This window comes from Lissotriton vulgaris, chromosome 11 (assembly GCF_964263255.1).
Source record: "Lissotriton vulgaris chromosome 11, aLisVul1.2, whole genome shotgun sequence".
Taxonomy (NCBI): domain Eukaryota; kingdom Metazoa; phylum Chordata; class Amphibia; order Caudata; family Salamandridae; genus Lissotriton; species Lissotriton vulgaris.
This window is the reverse complement of record NC_141699.1, coordinates 131903601-131930252: the sequence shown is the minus strand read 5'-3', so window position 1 is coordinate 131930252 and position 26652 is coordinate 131903601. Positions and strand designations below refer to the sequence as shown.

Sequence of the window (26652 nt, the reverse complement as noted above, 5' to 3'; positions counted from 1 at the left end):
TAAAGTACTTAACTGAATTACTGATGTTAGAGCTTTAAATATATCTTTAGTACACTATACTCCTACTAGTATTTCTTTCAAAATTCACAGAACAATTTATTTTAATCGTCTATACATTCTCCTTATTTTCCTTCCCAGCCTAGTCTTATTGTTATTAACTTTGCTGTTTAAATGGCAAACATTGCCATTAAATCCTATGGGCAGTATAGCCCTTTTTAAGATGATAATTCTGCCCCGATTTCTCTATATGCTTCAGAACACACCCCTCTCCTTCTCACGGTCCTGGTTCCGGGAGATGGATGGTTTGACGCCATTTGACGGTGGGTTGGGAATGTTGAATCTGCATTTATATTATTTGGCGACTAAGCTACTCACGGTGCATGACTGGTTTAAAAAGAAAACCAAAACCTAAGGCCTGCCTGCAACCACCACATTGTGCTGGACTATTCTATTACTACCGTTTTCCTAGATCACCAACTTCCCACGACGAGAACCTTTGGGACCTTTGTTTTGTTACTGTTACTGACTCTGACGGTGATTGTAACCATACATGTTGATCTTATTTGTCTCTGCACTTTAAACATTTTGTTTGTTCAACAAGGTATACCGTGTAAAGTGCTCAGATACCCTCACTGGTCAAGTTCGCGCTCTATAAAACACAAAAATAAATAAATAAATGGTGGCTAGTCGGACCCGGCAAACCGCCTAGAGCTGCATAACTTGGGTTTCTCCAGTATTCAGGGGATGCTCTATGGAATCGCTATCTCCCATGCTCTGGCTGAGGTCACGCCCGGGTGCTTTTGGCCTGGCGGGCCTCCATGCGCCAACCCACTGGTGGCAAACTAACCCAATATACCCTTTTGTGGTGCGGAATGTGCTCAAGGACGTCACCGCTCTTTCTGGTTTCAGAGCCTGGGATCTCATAGGGATTTCACAACTTGGGGATGTCTGGGGTGGGAGCCACATACGCGATATCCCAGACTTGCTGGCCCAGACTCTCCCTCCACACCTCCCAGTTTTGCTGTTACCTACAGCTGCCACACGCCCTCAACACCCACATCTCAGAGGGGACCTCCTTACCCGAATATTGCCCACCTGAAGCCCAGGTCAGTCATGACTGGCAATCTGGGGAAAGGGGGGATTTCCTGCATCTATTGTTCCCTCATGAATAACACCCCCAACTCCCTCTCCCATCACCGGGATAAGTGGGAGGGTTGGCTTGGCCCCCTAGACGACGCGGATTGGAGGGATCCACTGATGGCCCTCAAAACAGTTACAGCTTCATCGTGGCTCCGATTAGGTCAAACATACTACTTACACGCAACCTACCTCACGCCATTGCATCTACATCGCGCTGGGCTCCGACCAGATGCTTCCTGTCCCTGCTGTAGTTGCCCCCAGGCTGACTTTTATCACATAATATGGCTCTGTCCTACAATCATGCGTTACTGGGAGTTAGTGACAGGGGGACTTAAGGAGGTTCTGGTTTGGGAGGTTCCTTTGAAGCCGATGGCCATACTTCTGGGTATTACTGAGGGACTGGATGGGACCAGAGCTGAGAAGCTTTGTTTAACTAAAGCATTGATGGTGATTAAACGGGATATTGCAGCTCTCTGGTTGGACCCGACAGCTCCTTCCATGACGTGATGGCGCAGAGAGGTAGATTGGTGCACAGTGCAGGAGCGACCAATGTATGTGGCCCTAGGCTGTCCCAAAAAGTTTCGAAGGGTGTGGGGCAAATGGGTCGGATGGTAGAAGACAGACGATTCCTGATGATCGCCTATGGACTTGGGTACGGACAATGTTGCTTTCTACTCATATGTTGATCAGCATATGCTGGGGTTTTATTTATTTTTTGTCACTGTTATGCAATGACCACTGTACTAAGAGCTGGTATTATTTTCCTTTGTTGCAATTTGTAAAATCAATAAACTTGATTATCAACAAAAAAACTTTGCTGCTATTGGGATTAAAGCAAGAAAAAATAGTATAATATTTGCGTCCGTTTCTTTAATAAAATCTTGACTTTCCTTCACTAAAGCTAGGAAAAGTTGTATTAGTCTCCAGATTCCAAACCTGCTCGTCTGCTAAGTTTATTTTTGGGCTGAAATGAGAAGTTGCTTTTTGCTGCCATCTCTAGGTTTGTCATCTTTGGAGGGGAATTCATTGATTATAGTCACAAACAGGCTTTCTATGAACTGCTTATTTTGTTGTGCTTGTTCTCCCTCTTCTTTTTTCCTTTAAAGCTGCAACAATGTACACCAGTTTAAAATCTGGCATGTTTTCTTCATTGCCTCCAATTTGCAGTGATGATTCTCACAAAGCCTGTGACAGTCATTTCCTCAAATGCTACTTGCTATACCCTGTTCTCCCTGTAATGAACTCTGAAACTACTTGAAGGTCCCTGTGTAGAAGAGCAAGTCAAAGCAGTCACTAGACTTCATCTTGAAAAACAGAAATAATAAGTATGGCTGTCCACGCAACGTGCTACGACTTAGGGCAAGAATAAGTGCTCAGAAGGAAACGCTTTTATTGTTGGAGTCTTTGGCGGTCCGTTTTAACAAAGAAACTCTGGTTCCAGATGAAAGTAATCAGCAGTTTCTGAGGGCATCAATGACTGCAATGGACAACAAATATGTTGTGAACTGTATGACACAACATGTTCCTATACAAAGCAATTTGTTCAGGAGAGATGAGATTTATTTTAACACATGCATGATTCTTTCAGATTTTGGCCAAATTCCTTAACAGGGTCAACAGGACCTGACCACATCTACTTTCTGCTGCTCCATTAAATCCTTGGCATTGACTTTCTACTCTCATGGGGCTTCATTTATGAAAAGTGACGCATCGCAGCATGAAAACAGCGATGCGTCACTTTTCACTGCGCACTCCTTGCGAGACCAATGATGCGTCATATTTACAGTATGACGCATCATGGCGCAAGGAGTTACAGATACGTCAGTATTTCTGACGTACCTGTATGGCGCAAAAGTGACGCATTGCTGGAGTGTGTCACAAAAGTGACGCAACTCCAGCAATGTGTCCTTTCACATGGGGCAAGCCCCATGTGAAAGGGCCTGCGTCAGTCTTACGCCTGCTATGAGGCAGGCGTAATAAATTGATGCATTTGTGTCCTAGAAGTGGCGCAGTGAAATCTTATAGATTTCACTGCGTCACTTCTATGAGCCTGTCTTGCGTCCGAACGCCCCCCTGCATACATTATACCTGGCGTAGCTATAATGTAGCACAGGGTTTTACAAAGTGACGCATCTACCGAGATGCGTCACTTTGTAAATATGGTGCAACAAGGCACATTTTTTACGCTGCTGGTGCGTCACAAAAAGTGACGCACCAGCGGCGTAAAAGTGACGCACGGCCTCATTTATGAAAAGTGACGCATCGCTGCGTGAAAACAGCGATGCGTCACTTTTCACTGCGCACTCCTTGCGACATTCCCGATGCGTCATATTTAATGTATGACGCATCATGTCGCAAGGAGTTACAGATACGTCAGTATTTCTGACGTATCTGTAAGCGCAAAAGTGACGCATTGCTGAAGTGTGTCACAAAAGTGACGCAACTCCAGCAATGCGTCCTTCGACATGGTGATAACCCCATGTGAAAGGGCTTGCGTCAGTCTTACGCCTGCTGTGAGGCAGGCGCAAGATTTTGACGCAACAGCGTCCTAAAAGTGACGCAGTGAAATCTCATAGATTTCACTGCGTCACTATTACGAGGCTTTTTGCGGGGGAACGCCCCCTCTGTATACATTATACCTGACGCAGGTATAATGTGGCGCAGGGGTTTAAAAAGTGACGCATCTACCTAGATGCGTCACTTTTTAAATATGGCGCAACAAGGCGCATTTTTTACACCGCTGGTGCGTCACAAAAAGTGGCGCACCGGCGGCGCAAAACTGACGCAAGGCCTTCATAAATAAGGCCCCTGGTCTTTAGACTCCTCAGCACCAGTTTTTCCTAAGATGTTACATTGTAGGAAGGTGGAGTATTATGTGGTGTAGCTAGTTAGGCTTCACTATGCAATACGCTCACAAACCCAAATGAAGGTCCCTGGATTCACAATAATGAATCCGTAGCTCGGTCCTGGTAGAGCAGCAAAGAGCAGTCAGGCTTTACTAGAGGAACATGCGTTAAGCAATTCAGAGTAACAACATGGACAATAAATAATTGATGCAACTCAAAAGAATTCCGACAACAATTTATAAAAATAAAGCAGCTTCTATCTTACTTTGGACACCAAAATGAACGGAATCAGATATATGTAACCAGAGTTATGGATTTTAGAAGCAATATAAGATAAGTGCAAAATAATACAGTGAAACTTTATCACCGTTGCTGATGGCTGGAAAAGCAGAAAGATACGTAGAATTTCTATCTTCTGATGGTATGTTGAAGACTTGAGTACTAGGGGGGATGTTGTTTTTTATGACTTTTATTTTCTCCTAAGAAAAAAGAAAGGATCAATTCATCACATAGATTGTGGGTGGGGTCCTTATGTGCAAAGAGTCTGTCAGGGTTTTATAGTTCTCTTACCGTCTCAAAAATTGCCTTAGACTTGTTCTCTGAATTAATTATTTTGCTAGAAAAGAATGTAGATTTTGCCAGCAAGATTACTTTTTTGTACGTTTTTGAATTTTGGATAAGGACTTCTCTATTTTCAGGCAGATAAGTGTTACTCCATTTGCGCTCAGCCTGCCAAAATCCAAGTTTAACAACCTTCAGATCTGCTGAAAACCACTTAGAAGCTTCATAGCGCAGGCAAATGTTCTCTTCCGGAGGGGGGGGGGGGAGCATGAGAAAGAACTAGTTACTTACCTGTACACTATGGTTCTCCAGTATTACCTTGCATAGATTCACATGCTTGTATCTTCCCCGTCGTCATAGTGGGAGTCTCCCGGTAAATAATAACCATAGCAGTAGAAGAAAACACTGCCTGAAACCATAGAGTAGTGAAACCAGAGGGTAACCTCTCCTCCTCATTATGTGGCCCAAACTACAGCCAATCAGCAGCCAGCCCCAGCCTTCACCATTACCAGCAGGGCCACCATACCTCAGATTTCCTACCGCCCAAGGGTGAACTATGCAGGAAACCAGAGATAAAAGGTGGTCTACCTAATGGAAACGGGGAGGCGGGCGGGCGCATGTGAATCTATGAAAGATAATACTGGAGAACCATAGTGTACAGGTAAGTAACTAGTTCTTACTCCAGTATTCAATCTTTCATAGATTCACATGCTTGTATCAGAGTAGATAGCATTCCTTGTAGTTAGAGCGTTTCTAGGCTAGACCTCTTTCCTTTCCCGGGGCTGTGTGCCATAAATTGCTTCTATTAAAAAGAACTTATTACAAATCCAAAGGAATGAGCAATCAAACTTTGCCATTATAATTATTAGCGTAAAGAGAAAAAACATATCACATAGAAAAAATTAGTAGAATACAATTCATAAACATGTACCTTATTTAAAGAGATGTCGCAGAACTGCCTGTCCCACTGCTGCATCTGCTTTCCATTCCGTGTCCAGACAGTAATGTTTGGTGAATGTATGAGCAGTCGACCAGGTTGCTGCTCTACATATGTCTGGAAGGGGTACTCCTGCTAGCAATGCAGAAGACGTCGCCATTTTCCGTGTATCATGGGCACGGACTTTCATGTCGAGAGGCCTTCCTGCTTTCTCGTGACAAAAGACAATTGTGGATGCAATCCATCTGGAAATGGAGGAACGTGACAGGGCCAGACCTTTTCTGGGCCCCGAGTAAGCAACAAACAGTTGGTTTGATTTGCGAAAATCTTTTGTCTTCTTAATGTAAACTTTTAGGCATCTGCCAATATCCAAAGTATGTAGAACTTTTTCAGCCGCTGTGGAAGGATTTTTAAAATATGTAGGCAGGATCACAAGTTCATTTAGATGAAATTAAGAGGGTATTTTAGGCACAAATTTTGGGTTAGTTCTTAGCATCACTTTATCTGGCCTGAATTGTATAAAAGGGGTCCAAAATAGAAAAAGCTTGGATCACGCTCACTCTTCTGGCTGATGTGAGCGCCAGCAGTAATGCTACCTTCCATGACAAGAATTGCAGTTCCCATTTGTGGATGGGCTCGAACGGAGCTTTCATAAGTTGTGACAAGACTGTGTTAAGCTGCCATGAAGGTGGAGGACGCTTAACAGGAGGAAACTTTCTGAACAACCCTTTTAAGAACTCCTTGATTAGTCTGTTGAACCACAAAGATGGGCATCCTGGAGATTTTATGTATCTGGAAATTGCTGCTAGATGGACCTTAATAGATGAGTGCGCAAGCCCTGTTCTGGCTAAATGCAGTAAATAAGGAAGAATTTGCTCAGCAGAGGACGACAAGGGATGCACTGCATTAGCAACACACCAATTACAAAATCGCTTCCATTTTGCAGTATATGTCTTGTTGGTAGACAGCGCTGTGGCACTTTGCAATATTTCACGGCATTCCGGAGGAATAACTAATGACTGGAATTCGTGCTCAAAAGGTTCCATGCCGACAATTTTAGAGAGGTCAATTGTGGATGAAGAACTTGGCCCCCGTTCATGGAAATCAAATCCTTGGTTATTGGAAAGTGTATCTTTGGTTCCACCGACATTTGTAGAAGCTCCATATACCAAAACTGCCTCGGCCAGGCTGGGGCTATTAGTATTATCTGGCAAGGTTCTGCTCTCATTTTCCTCAGTAATCTGGGAATTAGGGGAAAAGGAGGGAAGGCATAGGCAAACATCCCTGTCCATCGGAGGTGAAGAGCATTCCCTCTCGAACCTTGCTGAGGGAACCTACTGGCGTAATGTCTGCACTTTTTGTTGCTCTGAGTTGCAAACAGGTCCAGGCTCGGCCTGCCCCACATGCTGAAAATCCGCTCTAGCTCGACTTGGCATAGTTCCCACTCATGGCAAATGTCTGGTGACCTGCTTAACAGATCCGCCCTTGTGTTGTCTATTCCTGGAACATGTTCCACTTGCAGCGTTATGTTCTGACGCAATAGCTAGTTCCAGATTCTCTGTGCTTGAATCGATAGAGGTTTCGATCTCGTGCCACCCTGCTTGCATAGATAAAACATTGTTGTTATGCTGTCTGTTCTCACTAAGACCGATGAACCCTGGATTCTGGGAAGGAAAGCCTGAAGGCCCAGAAAGACCGCTTTCAATTCTAAGAGATTGATGTGAAGTTTTGCCTCTTGAGGAGACCAAAGGCCCTGAATCTCTAGGTCTTGCAGGTGTGCTCCCCAACCTCTCAATGAAGCATCTGATGTCATCACGTAACTCGGTGACTGAGGCTCGAATAACAGCCCCTTCGTAAGGTTGCTCCTGATACTCTACCATGACATTGCTTTTGATCTGACCGGTTATGATCAGCTTGTCGTCGATTGATCCCAGGGCTTGGACCCATTGCTTGTCCAAGGCTTCTTGCAGCGGTCTCATCTGCAAACGGCAGTTTGGGATCAGTGGAATACAGGAGGACATCATCCCCAGTAATGACTTGAATATTCTGATGGAAGTGAACTTTTTTGATGTAAGAGTTGCAATCAGATTCAAGATTTTTGTTATTCGATCTTCTGATGGGAATGCTTTTAGTTCCTGCGTTTTCAGGATTGCCCCTAGAAATTGTAGAGAGCGAGTCGGATGAAAAAACGATTTCTCTCTGTTTATCCGAAGACCTAAACTTTGGAAGAGATCTATGCACATCCTCAGAGATCTCCGTGTTGTTTGGAACGATGATCCTTTTATTAACCAGTCGTCCAAATAGGGGAAAATTTGGAGACCTTGCTGCCTTAATTGTGCCGCTATTGAAGCCATGCATTTTGTAAATACTCTGGGGGCAGACTTCAGGCCGGAAGGCAAAACTTTGAACTGGTAATGGCGCCCCGCCACCATGAATCCCAGATACTTCTTGTGTTTTTTGTGTATCGGAATGTGGAATATGCATCCAACAGGTCTAGAGAGACCATGTAGTCTCCGTAGCGAAGCAACATAAGAATTTCCTACAAGGACAGCATACGTAAAGAAATTTTCTTTATGTAATTGTTCAGATCTCTGAGATCCAGCACCTGTCTCCATTTTGATGATTGTCTTTTCCTTATAAGGAAGAAGTGCGAATAAAAACCTTTTTCCCCCCTGGTCTGATGGAACCTCTTCTATCGCTCCTTTCAGTAGAAGAGATTAAATCTCTGTTTTGAGAGCTGTCAGATGTTGATGAACTCTGTGCAGAGGTGGACGGTTTGGAGGTCTTTGTGAGAATTCCAGGGTATGACCCTGTGCAACGATGTCTAATACCGATCTGTCCGATGTTATGGACTGCCAAGGCGGGAGAAACTGAGAGAGGTAGTGGAACTGGTCGGTCTGAAGCGTATTGGAGGCGCCTGAGGAGCATCACTGTATGCGACCAGAGTCTTGCTTCCCTCTGGCGGCGGACTTTCTTCTTCCCTGTTGATGGGAAGAAGTGTTTGAAGCCCGATATTGCTGGTTGGAGGAGTACTGACGGTATCCCTGCTGGTTGTAAGGTTGATACCAATTTGATTGGTAAGAGGATCGTTGCTGTTGAAAATGTCCCCTGGAACCTCGGCCACGAACGGACTGAAAACGGTTCTGCTGTAATGATCCCAAGGATTTAGCAGTGTCATTATCTGCTTTTATCCCCTGCAACGCCTCATCGATGTGTTTTCCAAAGAGGCTTTCGCCATCAAATGGCATGTCCAAGATTTTAGATTGAACCTCTGGACGGAAGGATGTGGCTTTGAACAATCGTTGCCTCCGTAGGGCTACCACCCCAGCCATCTGACGGAAAGCTATAGAAGCTATATCCATTGCCACATCTATGGATTCTGTCTCCATCCTGTAAAATGGTAGTTGCCTCCTCTTTCTTGTCTTCTGGAAGGTGCGATGTCCAACCACATCTGTGTAATTAAACCGGCTCAGAAGCGCCATAGCATTAGTCGCTTTGATTGAAGCTGCTGGCATGACTGCGAAACGTTTACCTATGCCATCCATCTTCTTGCCCTTTTTATCAGGAGGTGCCACGCATGTTGCCATTGGGTTCTTGGAGCGCTTCTGCGCTGCTTGGGTCACCACCGAATCTTGTCGAGGATGGCCAATGAGGCATGCTGAAACCGTCTCTATAGCGCGATACTTTTTATCCAGCTTGGGTATAGATGCTGGAACTGAGGCTGGATTCCTCATCAGCTTGAGACCTTCAGCCCAGACATGATCAATAATCGGTATAGCTCTCACTGATTTCCTGGAGGACTCTGTGAAGTCGTAGAGGAAACATTCACTTTCCTTGGCTGGCATTTCAAGCTGAAATCTCTTAGCCGCCTTTTCCATTAAATCATGAAAACTGGCTACGTCTTCTGGCGGAGAGCTTGATTGAGGCAATGGAGACACCGGAGACGTTGGAACTATATATTGGTCCCATTCATCCACAACCACGTCATCTTGGGTGATTTCTCCTTCCTCCTCTTGTTCATCCTGATCACAATCATGTAAATCATCACGAATCGTGATAACCTTTTGTACCTCCTTCCGAGGAGGTGGAGGAGGAGTAGGAGTCTGAATCTGGGGTGTTTCTTTTGCTGGTTGTGAAACATTCCCAGCGGCCGCGGAAGAGACGGGCGCATTATCCTCCGGAAATCGACGGTAATAACTGACAATCATGCTTCTCAGATCTGATATAAGAGAGACAGGCACTGACATAACCTCTTCCCTCGCGGGTGTATCTACTTCCTCTTCGTCGTCATAATGATAAGCCTGATGAAATGACTCATATCTCATCTGGCCCTAGACCGGCAGATCTCTAAAAGAGAAATGCTCCTGTTCCTCTTGTTGGCCTTCCTCATCGGTATCCTGATGCTTAATATGGAGCTGCGACGGACTGTACGCAACACCCTAGGATCCTTCCCCCTCAGATTCCTGGCAATCCAGAATAGTAGAGGGCAGCAGGGGTGAAATCTTTGGCGTAGAAAACTCCCCTCTTTTGCTCGTCAACGGTCCCGTCGACTGAGCCATCCTTTTAATAGAGATATAAGTTGAAGTAATCCTTGTAGGCGATGCCATCGTCGACGATTTTTTCATCGTCGACGGAACAATCATCGGCATCGTCTACGGTATACTCGTCGACGAGGATCTTGCCGTCGACGAAGATCTGGAGCTCACGGTCGACGGAGTCGTCGTCGTTGACAAAGCTGTCGTCGTCGAGATTGTCGTCGTCGTCGACGAGGTGGTCGTCCTCGAGGCGATCTGACTGGAATTTCGATAGTTTGCGACGACGGAGCCTTCTTTCCTGAGGAAGGCTTGAGAGGAGTTGGATGGAGAGAAGTAGAGGATTCACCTTCCTTAGATTTTCCTGCTTTAGGTTTCTTCCCATCTCCCTTTTCCTCAGAGGACCATCTCTTCTGTTTTTTAGAGGTGTGTCCTTTGGCTTCCCCCTCAGACTCCGAGTCTGGAGTTTTCCTTTTCTGAAGCCATAATTAAAGGCGTGCTTCTCTATCCTTTAGAGTTTTGGCAGAGAAGGTCTGACAATACTTGCAGTCCTTAGGAATATGCTTAGGGTACAGACAGTACAAGCACTCCTTGTGAGGATCCTCAGAAAATAGGCTGGCCTTGCCACAGGACCTGCAAGCTCTGAATAGACTCTTCTTGGAGCTTTCAGCCATTCTGAAATTATTAATGCTGACAAGAAAAAACACAATACCTGACTCCCAACTGGGAAGGTCAAAAGTTCAGTGAAGAGAGAAAAAACTGAGCAGAGCTCAGGGAGACTCCTTCACGCACGAAGGCGGTTGGAAATCTGAGGTATGGTGGCTCTGCTGGAAATGGTGTAGGCTGGGGCTGGCTGCTGATTGGCTGTAGTTTGGGCCACATAATGAGGAGGAGAGGTTACCCTCTGGTTTCACTACTCTATGGTTTCAGCGAGTTTTTTCTTCTACTGCTATGGTTATTATTTACCGGGAGACTTCCACCATGACGACGGGGAAGATACAAGCATGTGAATCTATGAAAGATTGAATACTGGAGAATTGCTGGCTTCTGTAAGCCAGTGCGTAACTGCTTCCTCATATCCCTCTAGGTTAACGCAGAGAGCGTGAAGAAAGATGTGGAAAGAGGTACACAATGAATCAAGGTCCATGCGTTTCCAATTTCTAGTGGTAATCAAGGATGATTGGATATCTCTAGAAAACCCAGTGGACCTCGCCAGGTATAGCGGCTAAGTGTCACCATTGAGGCCATGGCTCTGCCTAGGGAGTCCGTACCTGATGGCTGTGTCCCGACCATCCAGCAATGCTAGTTTCAGAATGGCTCAGACCTGTCCCTCAGAAAGCCTGGGCAGCAGCTGCTCAACCCAGTCACATAAAGAATGGGAATATCAGCCCAAGAGACATATGGTGTTCACCAACTGCAAAGGCTAAGCTGGTGGAAGAGAACCTTTGCTTCCGAAAAGTATTCAGTTTGTTGGATTCCCTATCCGGTGGGGTGGAAGGGAATGACTTGGGTACACCTTATCTGTTGAGGCCTGCACCACCAGACTCTCGGAGTAGGGATGCTGGAGAGGAAGGCTGAGTCTCTTAGGGCAGGACGATGACGACACGCAATCATGCAGTGCATAGGCGCACGCACAAATGTTTAGCCCAGTCCCCTGGAGCAGCATCTATTAAGACCTCATTAAAGTTGAGCAGTGGCTAGGCAGAACGCCCCTCTGATAAAGCACCTCCATCGAGGCATAGTCTTGGCCTTAATATCTGGCAGCTGCATGTCAGGGTCCTCCGCTGCCCTACGCATCACTTTTGCAAAAGATGTGCCCTCCTTCGCAGCAGGTTCCTAGAGGGGAAAGCATCTCAGAATCAGTGGAGTCACCCATCTCCTCATCAGGGTCATCCTCAAAGGGGCCATACCCCTATTGCTCATTCCTCCCTCCGCCTCCCCCTTTTAGGTGGGTCTGTCCAAGGGTGACAATTTCAGGGGTTGATACAGCCTGGACGGCGCTGATGTCAATGTTGAGCAGCATCGGGCTGGCACCATTTCTGAGTCAGAGATTGTGATAGGCATGTTGTCCAGAGCCACAGGGGGCGTTGGAGACCATGTGGGGAGGACCAGGGCAGAGGTGGGTGGAGGCACTCATGTAAACCTCGGACCAGATTTGAGGGTAGATCAAGAAGGCCCGACTGGCGTCAGAGGCTAACCCACTGGCTGCAATTCAGCAGGGGCACCTCTTGGCTCTGTGGTGCCTGAATTTGAGCGAGAGGGAGCTGGGGACCCAACGATGGCATGCACAGCATCATAGACTCCAGATAACTTGGGAAAGCGCGGAGTGGATCTGGACCCTTACTTAGCAGTGCAGGAGAAGGCCCTCGAAGCATGGTGTTTGGACAGGGAAGCTGAAAAGCGCTTCAATTTCTTCCTCTTGTGCTTCATGGAATTACCCAACTTTGAGGAAGACTCTTGAAGTGGGTAAACAATAGTCTGCAGGAATGACTCTGAGAGACGCCCACAGAGCTTCTGTGGGATTAGATCGACACAGAGCCTTTCTCTGCAGCGTCAGAGAGGTACTGCTCATGATTTTTCAGATCTAGTCTGATGTCTGAGAAATATTTTAATTTGAGGACTCTGCGGGTAAAATTCTCTCTCAGAAGTAACTTCACCACAGTGGCACATATATGGATATCGCGATGCCACTTCCGAAGCAGATAGCGTCGAAGCGAAGCCGATCGATACCAACTGCCGGCACGCAGAGGTACAGCTCAATATTTTCTGGATCCAGCCTGGCGCCTGGGGAATATTCTATGGGTAGGAATCTGCGGTTCAAAGTCTCTATCAGAAATGATGTTATCCACATTATGTTCTGTGGCCTCCGCCGATGTGCACCAGAAGTATTTTGCTGTTTTACTCCAACTGTTTTTGGTTATGTGGAAAACTATTGAAACTATTTCTAAAAAATACTGGAAATCTAATTTCCTTAAGAAAAACGTATGACCGGCTACCTAGCTTCATTAGCCGAATTAACCATACTCTACACCTGCCTTGGGCTAAATATGGGTAAATGAGGTGGAAGAGCAACAGTCTCTCTGAAAAGGGCAGAGCCAAGAGAGAGCAGCAGCTGAAATACAGGGGATATAGTTCAACAACAAAATCAACGCGATATTTAAAATGTTAGCTAAAACTAAACTAGAAAGCAAGAGCCAAAAACAACCAGGAAAGGACCGATACTACTTCGTATATGATTCTTAATCTGGCAAACTGCTTAATTGCAGATACCACACATTAGGAAGGTTCACACTTTAAATTGGACATTGCTCAAGAATTCCTAGATGTGCTTAAAAAGGATGTATGTGAATGAAAGATTCTGAACCCGTTGCTCTGTTATGTGCACACGAAATGGAGTTTATGTCAAGCAGACAATGGTGGCAACATATTGTGTGTTTCCCTTAAGCCAATTATCCCCTTCCGCCTAACCCTCTTGCAGCATTTTTACAGCCCTATCACACCAACAAGGGTGAGAAATGTACGGCTTTTTTCAAGAAAAGAAACTGTTAAAATAATTGATTTGGAATGATTACATGTGACATCCATCACACAACAAATTCAAACTACAGTAGAAAGAATATATATTCCTGACTGGACTTGAAGGCAATGTTTCTATGCTCTACTGAATATTTGCAACAGATTATTAAATCACTGCTGGCTAATTAGTTTGCTCGGAAAAAGGACACTAACGGACATTAAAGGCATGTATTTTATGACTCTGAATCAAGTGATGTAATAACATTCCACATCGTAATGAGACATGCCGCTTTTGCTGCTGCAGCTTTGTTCACCCAAGTGAGTATGTTCAAATAGCATAAGCAACATTCGACATTGCATTATCACAGCATCTGCTGTCCATCACTCACAGAAGGTGTGAAAACCATCAGTTCAGGGTGCATATTTTGGTGGCACACAAATATATCCTGATAATACCCACAGTATAGTGGTATCCTTTAGCAAGGAAGATTAAAGCCTCCTCCATCACCTTGAAAGAGGACACTAGGTAAGCAGGGAAAAAATGCACCTAGTGGTGTGAACTCTCGCTCTAACCGATATAAATACAATTAAACCCATATAGAAACTGCACGTGAAATGGACAGCTATATACAGAAAGAGGAAGTAAAGAGGAGAAACAAAAATATTTCTCCTTGTCACGCATCCCCTGAGAAGGAGTATCTTTTTGGTGCGTTCCCAGGTCTGCCATTTTTGTCAAATCTAGAAATGCATCAAAAAACCATAGGATTTTAGTGGGAACACCCACGTGACGCCCATGGAATGCCTTCCCAGGGCAGAGTAAGGCAATGCAGTGATTTGTGCTGTGTTACTCCAGATTTATGTAGCCACCCAGGGCCGCACAAAATGACCTTGAGTGGCTTCATAAATCGCGATTTGTGCTTGCGTCATGCTTGCACCATGTTGCATGGTGCAAGAGCACTGCAACCGAGACATAAAGTTCAAGTTCAAGTTCAGGAATTTATATAGCGCACTACTCACACAGAGGGTCTCAAGACGCTTGGGGAGGGGGGATTATTATTTATCGAATAGCCAGGTTTTAAGTTCTTTTCTGAAGGAGGTGTGGTTCTGTGTAAGGCGGAGGTGAGTGGGGAGTGAGTTCCAGGTCTTGGCCGCCAAGTAGGAGAAGGATCTACCTCCCATGGTGGGTCTTTGGATACGCGGGACTGCGACGAGGCCTTGGTTGGAGGATCTTAGTTGACGGGTGGATACGCGGGACTGCGACGAGGCCTTGGTTGGAGGATCTTAGTTGACGGGTGGGTGAGTAGAAGGATGGTCGAGTGTTGAGGCATTTGGGCCCTAATTTGTAGAGGGCCTTGTGTGCGTGGGTGAGGAGGCGGAATGTTATTCTCTTGTTGACGGGAAGCCTCTGGAGGTCTTTCAGGTGGCCGGTAATGTGATCTTGGCAAGGGATGTCCAAAATGAGTCTCGCTGATGCGTTTTGGATGCGTTGGAGTTTTTTCTGTAATTTGGCTGTAATTCCTGCGTAGAGGGTGTTTCCGTAGTCTAGTCGACTCGTAACCAGTGCGTGGGTGACAGTCTTTCTTGTTTCGGCGGGGATCCAATGGAAGATTTTTTTGAGCATACGAAGTACGTTGAAGCAGGAGGATGAGACGGCGTTGACTTGTTTGGTCATCGAGAGTGAGGAGTCTAGGATGAAGCCAAGGTTACTGCGTGGTTTGTGGGTATGGGTGCTGATCCCAGATCCGAAGGCCACCATGAGTCGTCCCAGGCAGAGGGGGATGATCCAAGGATGAGCACTTCCGTTTTGTCTGAGTTAAGTTTTAGGCGGCTGTTTTTCATCCATACGGCTACTTCTTTCATGCCTTCGTGAAGATTGGTTTTGGCCGTCTTGGGGTCTTTGGTGAGGGAAATGATCAGCTGAGCGTCGTTCGCGTAGGAGATGATGTTAAGGTTGTGTTGACGTGCGATGGAAGCGAGTGGACTCATGTAAACGTTGAAGAGGGTGGGACTGAGTGATGATCCTTGTGGTACACCGCAGATGACTTCGGTGGCCTCTGATTTGAACGGGTGGAGTCGAACTCTCTGAGTTCTCCCAGCTAGGTACGAGATGATCCAGTCCAAGGCTTTTCCTTTTAAGCCGATGTTGCTGAGGCGTTGTATGAGGGTGCTGTGACAGACAGTGTCGAAGGCGGCGGAGAGGCCGAGTGGAATGAGGGCCACTGTTTCTCCGTTGTCCAGTAGTGTTCGGATGTCGTCTGTTGCTGCGTTGAGGGCGGTTTCGGTGCTGTGTTTGGCTCGAAAGCCGGACTGTGAGGGATCGAGGGAGTTGTTGGATTCGAGGAAGGCGGCGATTTGGCTATTGACGGCTTTCTCAATGACTTTGGCCGGGAATGGGAGGAGGGATATGGGGCGGTAGTTTTTAAGTTCAGAGGGGTCTGCCGTGGGTTTCTTCAGGAGGGCGCTGACTTCGGCATGTTTCCAGCTTTCTGGGAAGGTAGCAGAGTTGAACGAGCAGTTGATGACATCACGGAGATGGGGTGCGATGATGGAGTCTGCTTTGCTGAAGATGTGGTGGGGGCATGGGTCGGTTCGCGAGCCAGAATGGATGGAGTTCATTAGGCGGATGGTGTCTTCAGTGGTGATGGGTTCCAGGCGCTGAGGTTGTTAGAGGGCGGTTTAGGTTTTGAGGGGGGTGGAGAGGATTGTTCGTTGGAACTGTTTTCGAAACTGTTATGAATGTCTGCAATTTTGTTGTAGAAGAAGGAGGATAACGAATCGCAGAGGTCTTGGCAGGGAGTGATGTCGTTTGAGGCTGCGGTGGGGTCGGTGAATTCTTTGACGTTGTTGAATAGTTCCTTGCTGTTATGGGCGTTGTTGTCGAGTCGATTCTTGAATGCTGATCTCTTGGTGGATCGGATCAGCTGGTGGTGTTTGCGGGTGGCTGCCTTGAAGGGGGTCATGTTGTCGGTGGTTGGGTTTTTTCTCCATGTTTTCTCGAGAGTACGGCATAGCTTCTTGGATTTCTTAAGGTCATCGTTGAACCAGGGGGCCTTTTTGCTGTCTTGTTTGGTGTGATGGTTTTTCAAGGGTGCTAATTCGTCAGCGCTGTGAGTGATCCATTGTTTCAATTTGATGGCCGCTTGGTTTGGGTCCGATGAGGGGGCGGGTGGGTTTTGGTTGAGCGATGTGAGGAGTTGGTCGGTGGTGATTTTGTTCCATTTTCTTCGGGGAATAGGTTGTGGGGGGTTGTGGGTCGAGGTGGTTTTGTAGCTGAAGTGAACACAACTGTGGTCCGTCCAATGGGGAGCTGTGGTGCGATCAAAGGAGATGTGTTTGCTGGAGGTGAAGATTGGGTCGAGCGTATGTCCGGCTACATGGGTGGGGGTGTCAATAAGTTGTTTGAGGCCTAGATTGGCCAGGTTGTCAAGAAGGGTGGTGGTGTTGCTGTCGTTTTTCTTTTCCAGGTGGAAGTTGAGGTCTCCTAGTAGAATGTAGTTCTCGGAGGCGAGGGCATGTGGACTGATGAAGTCAGTGATGTCTTCGCTGAATTGTTTACGGGTTCCTGGAGGCCTGTAGATGAGGGTGCCTCTGAGTGTGGTCCTAGGGTCGGTGTGGATCTGGAAGTGGAGGTGTTCGGCGGTTGTTAGGTTATCGTCGGAGTTGGTCGTGATTTTGATGGTGTTCTTATGGACGATGGCGATGCCTCCTCCTGTTTGGACGGTGCAATCTTTTCGGATGATCTTGTAGTTGTCTGGGATGGCTATGGCGATGTCGGGTGTTGATGATGCGTTCATCCATGTTTCAGTAAGGAAGGCGACGTCGGTGATGTAGTGTCCAGTATATCTCAGAGTTCAGTGGCGTGTCTGTGGACCGAGCGGGTGTTTAGCAGGATGCACTTCAGGTGGTTAGAATCGGAGCTGTTTTTGGGGTTAGTGGAAATGGTATGGGTCTTGATGCTGGTAAATTTGCAGGAGTGGCAGGCGAAGGGACCGTGGGTACGTCCCGGGGAGGCTTCGAAGCATTGTGGTGTGCGTCCGGGGTTAAGGGCTAGGAGGGTGGTGGAGTCATACGTTATGCGGGTGGAGTGGGGTTTGCGTGGACCAGGGGGTCTGGCGCTGGGCGCGGTCCAGGCGCGGACGGGCGTAGACGGGCTTACCTTTGGCGCACCTTCGGCGCGCATGGGGCGCATCCGCTGCGCGTGAACGCTGCCCGCAAAAGCATCTGTCATAAGAGGGTAGTGGAGGGGGGAGAGGCGAGGGAGGAGCAGCTGGGAGGCGGGTGCGTGGTAGAGAGGGCGGGCTCCGGGCACAACACCAACAACAATGGCGGCAGAAACGAAACCGCAAACCGGTTGGGGGAAATAAATAATTAAATTACGCTGTGGGCAGAGAGGCACTTAAGGAATGGAGCACAATATGAATTAAACGATCAGGTAATGCTACGTATTTCAGGCAATAAAGGCCCTTTACATAAAGAATGCGAGCAGGCAATAGAGGCACTTTACATAAATAACGAAGGCACAGTCAAGCGCGATCAAATGCATCAGAGCAGAGCAGCGCTACGATACCCAGGCAGAGTAGGCACAGGAGACCAGGGCTGTAGGGAGCGACCGCTTCTGACGAAGCCAGGACGGTCACAGCGCTTCGATCGGCGGGGAGAGCCTTGCCACTTAGTGGGAGGGAGGAGCAGCTGGGAGGCGGGTGCGTGGTGGAGAGGGCGGGCTCCGGGCACAACAAGTATTCACAGTATTCAACCACAAAAACCTGTTACTGCTTCCACCCTTCAATCCAATCTTAGCCAAACACACATTTTTGAACGCCACAGTCTTCTGCATAATAGGCGCGCATGCACCCTTAAAATGAGTAACCCTTAACCAAATCTGTGGGAAGGTTTGACCTTTTTTGGCCTCTGCACATGCAACAATCCTGTTTGTATGTGGAGGCACTAGTGATACTGACAACCAGAGCAGGCCTCTGTGGTCTGGAGGGGCATACCAAGCATGCCCTGATTTGCAATTGTGACTACTGTATGCTTGCCAGGGAGTCTCAGATGGCGCTATTTGTGGGGCAACCGGCAAGGCCTTCAGTGGAGAGTTTAGACTGACTGGTGTCAGTGCAGCATCTGAGGATGTCACTGCACAGGGTTGGAGCCACCAGATGACGCCCTCGCTTAGACGCACCAGAGGTAATCTTAGGCACACCAGAGGGAATTGGAGTAGAGTTTTTCTGGAAAAAAGCCAGCATCCCTAGATGAAGGCCATGATTTGCATGGTTTCACCGCCAGATGGTGGAAAAAATGCAAGTGGAGTAGAGGTTCATTGGCCAGGGTCGGCACCAGGAAAATGGTACCTCCTCTAATTCTGGCTTCGAAGTCGACATCGTGGCCTGAGTCAGGTAATAAGGCTGCCGACTATGAAATCTAACCATGGAGCTGGATCAACATTGGGAAATCGACGGACTTCGCCTTGCATCTTCCTGGAGGATTCTTCTCTTTCCATGATAGAGTCCTACTTCGAGGATTTGTGTATCTAAGGCGAGCCAGAGTGTAATCAGTAATTACCATTACTTAAGGCACAGAACAGTTCTGCTGGAGGCCCAGGCACCATAAGTAGACATGGTGTGCAGGCCCAGAGGGTGCTGAAACAAGGAAATGATGTCAAAGAACTAGGTGGCATCTTATGAGGCCTATATGCAACCTAAGGCTAAGTTAGAGCAGCAGCGCCACCTATTAGTGCAGGAGAGATAATTTGAGTTCCTGGATTCAGTCTGGTGCCTGAAGGATATTCAAGGGATGAAGAATCTGCAGGTAGGAGGATCCATCAGAAACAGCAGCTGCTTTAGGTTTCACAGAGAGACATCCAATTGATAAATGAAGGTATATCAATTTAGCCTCCGGTAGGTTCCCAGAGTAATTACTACATACTTGGCTACCATGGCAGCTCCCCTGCCTATACAGGGAATGGGAAGTTGGATAAAATGTACTTTATGGTGAATAGATTACTCTTATGCCCTTATTACGAATGGCCCACCCAAGTGTGATAATTATCGTTTTTGCTATGTTCCAATATCCCAGGGATCCATATTTAACAGCTGCAGTGATTATTGCCTATTTTGAGTTTACCCTTGCAAAATGTCACACACTGCACCAAATCTGAATGCACCAGTATTTTTTAGGCATTTTCCCCTTGCCCTGCTGAAATTTACTTGGGGAAAATTGCAGGGGTATGCTGTTAGACAGTAGGTAAGGTGAGAGGAGTTACTGCATATACTGTAATTTCAGGGGCCTTAGTCGGGAGGATCTTTCTCATTATCATCTTGTGGCTATCCCTTTCATCTGGCAGACGGGCCAGGAATTGCTTCAATAGCTATTTAAATACAGAAAGCCATGTGCCGCTAAAGTGTAGGAATGCATACTTAACATGATACATCCCATGCCTATAAGTGTACACATCCTTGTTAGTTGTATTCAATTTGAAAAAGGAGCCTGTGAGCGTTTTTGGAGCGACAGCAGATGGGTTGACTGGAAGCATGGGACATAGAAAATATGCCAAAAGAATGATCCTCATTCAGATGGAACTCCAAAATCACTTTTAGGATGGAGGAAGGGTGAGGCTGAGCAACAACACTATCTTTATCAAACATTATGAAGAACTCTGAAATGTAAAAGGCTTGAAGCTCGCTTAGGTCCCTGGCCACTGTTGAGGCCTCAAAAGGCCATCTTGCCTAAATTGAAATCTAGTTTGTCGGACGTCATTGGTTCAAAAAGCGTATGCATCAGATCGGCATCAATAAAGCTGGGGGTCTCAAGATGGGGCAGGCTGCTGTACCATACTTAATGTTTGTATCAGCCTCATCAGCTCTGTTCTAGTAGGTCCCAGTGGCCTTAGTATGTCCTGCAGGTATACACCTGCCCTGCATTATGGTATCAGCCAAATGGCATAAAAAATACATTACATCATCCTCTGAACATGTAAGCAGATTGATGTTCTTCACTAGAGCTCAGTGACAGAACTGCATCAGTTCGCTTCTGTACTGTTCAGTTGGAAGATTTTTGGGTGGCTGTCAAGGTCTCTAATTTCTCTGAGGATACGTTTAGATTTTTAAAGACAAATCTGCAGGAACCATGAGTTCAAGATGAGTGATGATAGAGGAGATGTAGAACTCTCCCTAAACTAACCGCTGGGGGAGGCTGGTGTGGGCTCTCTGTCGAATGAGGAATGGATGCGAGTATCAATCTGGCCAAGTCAGGCTGGAGTCATTAGGGCTATTACAAACAATGGAAACCCTCTTAAGAGTCTATGAATTTGGATATTAAGACATATCAAATCTTCATCTAGTCAAAAGTATGTAAGCCATGTGATTCTCTTATACGTGGACACCCCAAATCAAATGGTAGCAATAACTAACATTTCATGAAAAAAATTATCTGTCTCACACATCTCTTGGGAAGAAATATTGCCCACTCCTCCTTGCAAAACTGCTAAAGCTCTCGGATGTTTTTGAGGCATTAATTTATTCACAGCTCTCTTTAGATCATGCCACAGCATCTCAACAGGATTGAGGCTGAACTTTGACTTGGCTACTCCAAAATACTGACTCTTGGGGCTGATTACGATGAGGCCCGTAAAGGCTCCGACCGACTGTCGACACACTCCAAGGCCACATCATAATCAGCCCCTTGGATTACTTTCCAACCGCCGCATTACAGTGCTGGCCATTGGAAACTAAAACCGGCCAGTCATTCTGGCTGGCTTCTGACGGGCCCAGCTCATAATCCCAAAGGGTAGGCCATTCCACCCTTGGGATTACAATGCACTGTTACCGGCTGGTTTCCATGCCAGCCTCTCCAACATGGAAACCATATCGGAAAGTGTGTTTGGGGGCCCCCAGCAGGCCCCCTTGGGTGAGCGGCCTCTGGTTGGGGCAGAGGGGGCACCTATGGTGTCCCCCTGTTAATCCCTGCACCCTGAGGCAAGCACCTTCAGGTGCCTGCCACGGGGGTAGAGATTAATAGCACCTCCCATTTCCCTATAGGAGCATCTATTACGGCTGTAATGCATGCTCCCATAGGGAAATGTAGGAATGCGACCAAACAGTGTTCAGACGCATCCTAATTAGGTGGTCGGCCAGAGGTTGTCAGTCCCAGTTCCAGGAAACTGATAAAAGGCTTCGAGACCGAGTGGGGTACCATGTACTCAATTCTATGGATGAACAGGAACTAGCCCGGTCAGCCGTGTTATGGGCCGAAAACCCAGACGTATATAATGATGACACGTTAGTACAGACATTCTTGAACCTTTCCCCAGAAGAGCAGAAAATAGCAGGTGTATACATGATTCAGCACCTCCTCATCAAGTTCAGAAATCACCATTCTGATCCAGGTCCCTTACACGAGACATTAGAAGCACTACTCATGGATAGATGGAGAGGTTTTAGTACCAAATTAATACAAATAATTCTAGAGCAACGACGTAAGTATTACAACTTCCTAAGCTCTGAATATGTTCCCGCCCCGCCTCCAGAAAGGAAAACGTACCACATGCAATGCGGTGGTGGCATTGAAAGTCAGAATCCCTTACGAGAAGTACATCCAGTTATGGGTGAGGATCAGCACTTGAAACGTGTGTATGTTCACACACCACTGACTAAGTTAGAACAGTTAGAAATGAAGAAATTAGTTCCGTGCCATGATAAAGACCCTGCAGGTTTTCATAGAGAGCTTAAAGACATGTTACTGATGGGAGATTACACGTATGACGATATTATGAAAATGTTAAAAGTACTGTTGCCCACGGGCATTTACGAGAAATTAAAGGAAAAAGATTGGGAGGTGGGAGAGTCAAAGATAGCATGGGCAGAAATAGAAGACGAAGAAGGCAAACGAGTCCCAGGGGTAGGCCTTGGGGACAAGACTAAAGCATTACCAGGTTTAATAGTACAGGTTTTGCCAAGATTATTGACAACAAGAAAGGAAGATTGGGACGCAATCTCGTCCTGTAAACAGAAACAAGATGAAGATACTAGTGACTTTTATTCAAGATTCGAGAAATGTTTCATCATAAATAGTGGCCTAAAAGTTAGTAGCGAGTCATATCCACACCTTTTTGTAACAAAATTAGTAGAGAACGCCCTACCACTAGTTAAAAATAGAGTGTACAAGGTTGAAAGTACTTGGCAAGCAAATACGCCATCACAGATGTTACAAATGTTACAATATCACCAGAACAGAATAAGGGAAGAACAAGATCAGGAACAGAAACGTATGAAAGACACGAAAATGAAAATGTTAGTAGCTCAGACGATTCCAGCCGAGGGTCATAGAAAAGGTGGGGCCCAGACCAATCATTCTGCCGCTCCCGTTAAAGGGACATGTAATTATTGCAAGCAGCCAGGTCACTACGTACATGAATGTCCAGTCCTGAAACATAACATCGAGACAGGTAAAACTAAAGAAAGACCGCGTCCGCCTAGACATGAACAGGGTCATCAACAGACCTCACAGAACGAACAGCCAATGCAGAATACACAGCCTATGCATGATCAGTCCCATACAGTACAGACAGTAGCAGTACCGCAGCCACAGCATGCTCAGACACAGCCCGCTGCCGCAACCCGACAAGTCTCACAACAGATGTACCAGTATGCCCAGTCGGCATATCCAGATTATCAGCGATATACATGAAACAGCCTAGAGAGGGAAGGTGATTTGCCTCTTATTGAAATTCCTGTAGATCAAGAAGGTCCTTATGTACATAGTCACGTATTAGGAAAAGACAGAAAGTTTTTAATTGACACAGGGGCAAGTCGCACTACTATAAGTCATAATGAAGTTCCAGGGGCACCCCTCTCAGGCTCACAGAATGTTTCCCTTGGTTTTTCAGGACAGCCTATTGTAAATGAAGTGTCAGAACCAGTACCACTAGCTGTGGGTCCATTATCTCGAGTTACAGATTTGTTACTTACGAAATCATGTCCAGAAAATCTGTTAGGAATTAAAACACTGAAAGCTCTAGGAGCTATCATATGCTGTTCCCCGGAGGGAGTCAGACTCTTTCTACGGGATTTCAAGGGTCATTATGTTCTACGTGACTTTGATGTAAGGTTGAAAAATGTACCAGATCACTTATGGGCAAAAGGCCCAGCAGATGTAGGTTGTATGCATATCACTCCATACCGTGTAACACTCAAGACAGGAGTTGTTTTACCCAGAATCAGACAATACAAGTTACCACCTGATGCTGTAGTGGCTTTACTGAAAATAATTGAAGAGCTTATTGCCCAAGGAGTGGTCGTAGAGACCGACTCCAATATCTGTAATTCACCCATCATTCCAATTCTTAAACGTACAGACCGCAATGCACCGCCAGTATATCGGCTGGTGATTGACCTTCGAGAACTGAACAAATGTATTGTACCACAGTATCCTGTGGTCCCCGATATCTCTTCCCTATTAACTGCTATTGACTCAGAAGCAACGTTCTTTACTGTAATCGATCTCAAGAACGCTTTCTTCAGTGTACCTATTGACCCGGAGAGCCAATATCTCTTCGGATTCAGTTTAAATGGACGAAGTTTCAAATTTTCCCGCGCACCTCAAGGATTTACAGAAAGCCCCAGCATCTATAGTCAAGCACTGAAAAGACAACTAGATAGTATTCAAATGCCAGTTAATACCGCTTTACTGCAATACGTCGATGATCTACTGATCACCGCACGAAGTGAGCCCGAATGTGAACAAGCATCACTGACAGTTTTGCATTTCCTGGCCGACAAGGGACACAAGGTGTCTCCTTCGAAGCTACAATTCTGTGTTCAGCAAGTTGTGTACTTGGGTCACTTGCTGTCCAAAGTGGGGAGACAGCTCACTCCCGATCGCATTCAGTTAATTGTAAACATGCCACGACCCCAGACACAAAAGGAAGTGCGGGCCTTCATAGGCCTCACCTCGTACTGCAGACAATGGATTCCTCAATATGCATTTCTAGCTAAACCACTCATCCAGTTAACGACGCAGGAGGTAGCAACTTCCATTGCCCTCCCTTGGACTCAGGAACATACACAAGCCTTTGAGGAATTAAAGAAAGCTTTATGCCAAGCGCCAGTTTTAGCAACACCATGTTACAGCAAACCGTTTACACTTTTTGTTACAGAACGTGAAGGTACAGCGTTGTCTGTCCTCACTCAAGATCAAGCAGGTTCACATAAGCCTTGTGCTTATTTTTCAAGTACATTGGATTCAGTAGCACAGGCGCTCCCTGCATGTTTAAAGTCAGTAGCAGCAACAGCGTTAGCAATCAGACAAAGCGACTCAATTGTTCTAGGTCATCAGTTAACAGTACAAGTCCCACATTCTGTAGAGGTTCTGTTAAACAGAACCCAGACTCAACACTTGACTATAGCACGACTTACAGGTTACGAATTGACATTATTCCAGCCACACATAGAAATCAGACGCTGCAGTATCTTGAACCCAGCGACATTGTTACCTTCAGTTATGACAGATCAAGCTCCACATGATTGTATAGAGATCATTAATGCAGTAACAAAGCCCAGACGAGATTTAACAGATGTTCCATTAACAAATCCAGACCTGACACTTTATGTGGATGGTTCATGCATGAGAACAAGTACAGGAGAGTTAGTGGCCGCGTATGCCGTGACCACTGAAACCGAAGTTAAAGAAACACATCGTATTGATACACTGTCTGCTCAAGCGGCAGAGCTCATCGCTCTAACTCGAGCCTGTATACTAGCCAAGAACAGAAATGTTAACATATACACTGATTCCCGTTATGCGTTCGGAGTCGTACACGACTTCGGCATGCTCTGGCAGGAACGAGGTTTCCTGACCTCTCATGGTACAAAGATACAACATGGTCCACTCATTCAAGCACTGTTAGAAGCAATACATCTGCCTTCAGGCATATCCGTCATGAAGTGTAAAGCACATACTAAAGTCACAGATTCTGTTTCCCAGGGTAACGACCTGGCAGATCAGACAGCAAAACATACAGCACTGACTCACACTCAGACAACTGATACGACAAAGACAACAGATCCGACAAACTGCATGACAGTCAGGGATCCCACACTAGATGTTATTGACATTCAGACACATGCTACTCCAGAAGAAATAAAGAAATGGATTGAACTAGGAGGGATCCAGACAGATCAAGGTTGGATGACAAAGGGAAAATCTACATGGTTTCTCCCTGACTCTATGGTTCAAGTCATGATAAATACAGCACATAGTCCTGCCCACCTAGGAGAGAAAGCAATGCTAGACAGTTTGCAAAATCTCTGGAACAATAAACACTTACGAGCAGCCGCAAAACAGAAAGTGCGCACTTGCATGATCTGTTGTCAGTTCAATCCAGGTAAAAGCGTCCCTGTAGAGCAAGGTGGATTCCATCCTCCCGATCACCCTTTTGAAGTCCTCCAGATGGATTATATCCAGATGGACCGTTGTCGAGGATTCAAATATGTTCTCGTAGTTGTCTGTGCTCTGTCCCGCTGGACCGAAGCATACCCAGTCCCAGATTACACTGCTCCGACCACTGCCAAACAGTTGGTTCGTGAATTCTTCCCACGATACGGCATGCCTCGTGTCGTGTACTCAGATAACGGTCAACCATTCTCATCCGAATTAATGAGGCAAGTTTCCTTGTTATTGGGATACCAGTGGAAGTTCCATTGTGTCCGACATCCAGAAGCAGCAGGCCTTGTAGAAAGGCATAATCAGACATTAAAGATCCGCCTTGCCAAAATATGTCAGGAAAAAGGGGTCGACTGGATAGTCGCCCTGCCAGTGGCACTATTCTATATGAGAATGGTCGCCCATTCGAGATCAGGGCTATCTCCGTACGAGGTGGTTTTTGGAAGACCACCGAATATGTGGGGGACGCCCATTCCTAAAAAGATAACCGATGTTGATTCTAATATGTTGACAGATTACCTTGCCTCCTTGATGTCTGCACTCCAATCATGTCGTTCACAGGTTGCCGCAGCCTTCCCTGACAACACTGATGTGAAGCCGCATGACGTCCGCCCCGGGGATGTTGTCCTCGTCCGTAACTTCGACAGGAAAAGTCCATTGGAGCCCCGCTGGAAGTCTCCGAAGA

At 46.4% G+C, this 26652-nt stretch overlaps 1 protein-coding gene across 2 annotated transcripts in view; it reads right to left on the bottom strand.

Moving 5' to 3' along the window:
• CCDC92 (coiled-coil domain containing 92) overlaps positions 1 to 26652 on the bottom strand; it is a 343506-nt gene that overhangs the window by 5914 nt on the left and 310940 nt on the right. The gene's annotated exons all lie outside the window — the stretch shown is intronic.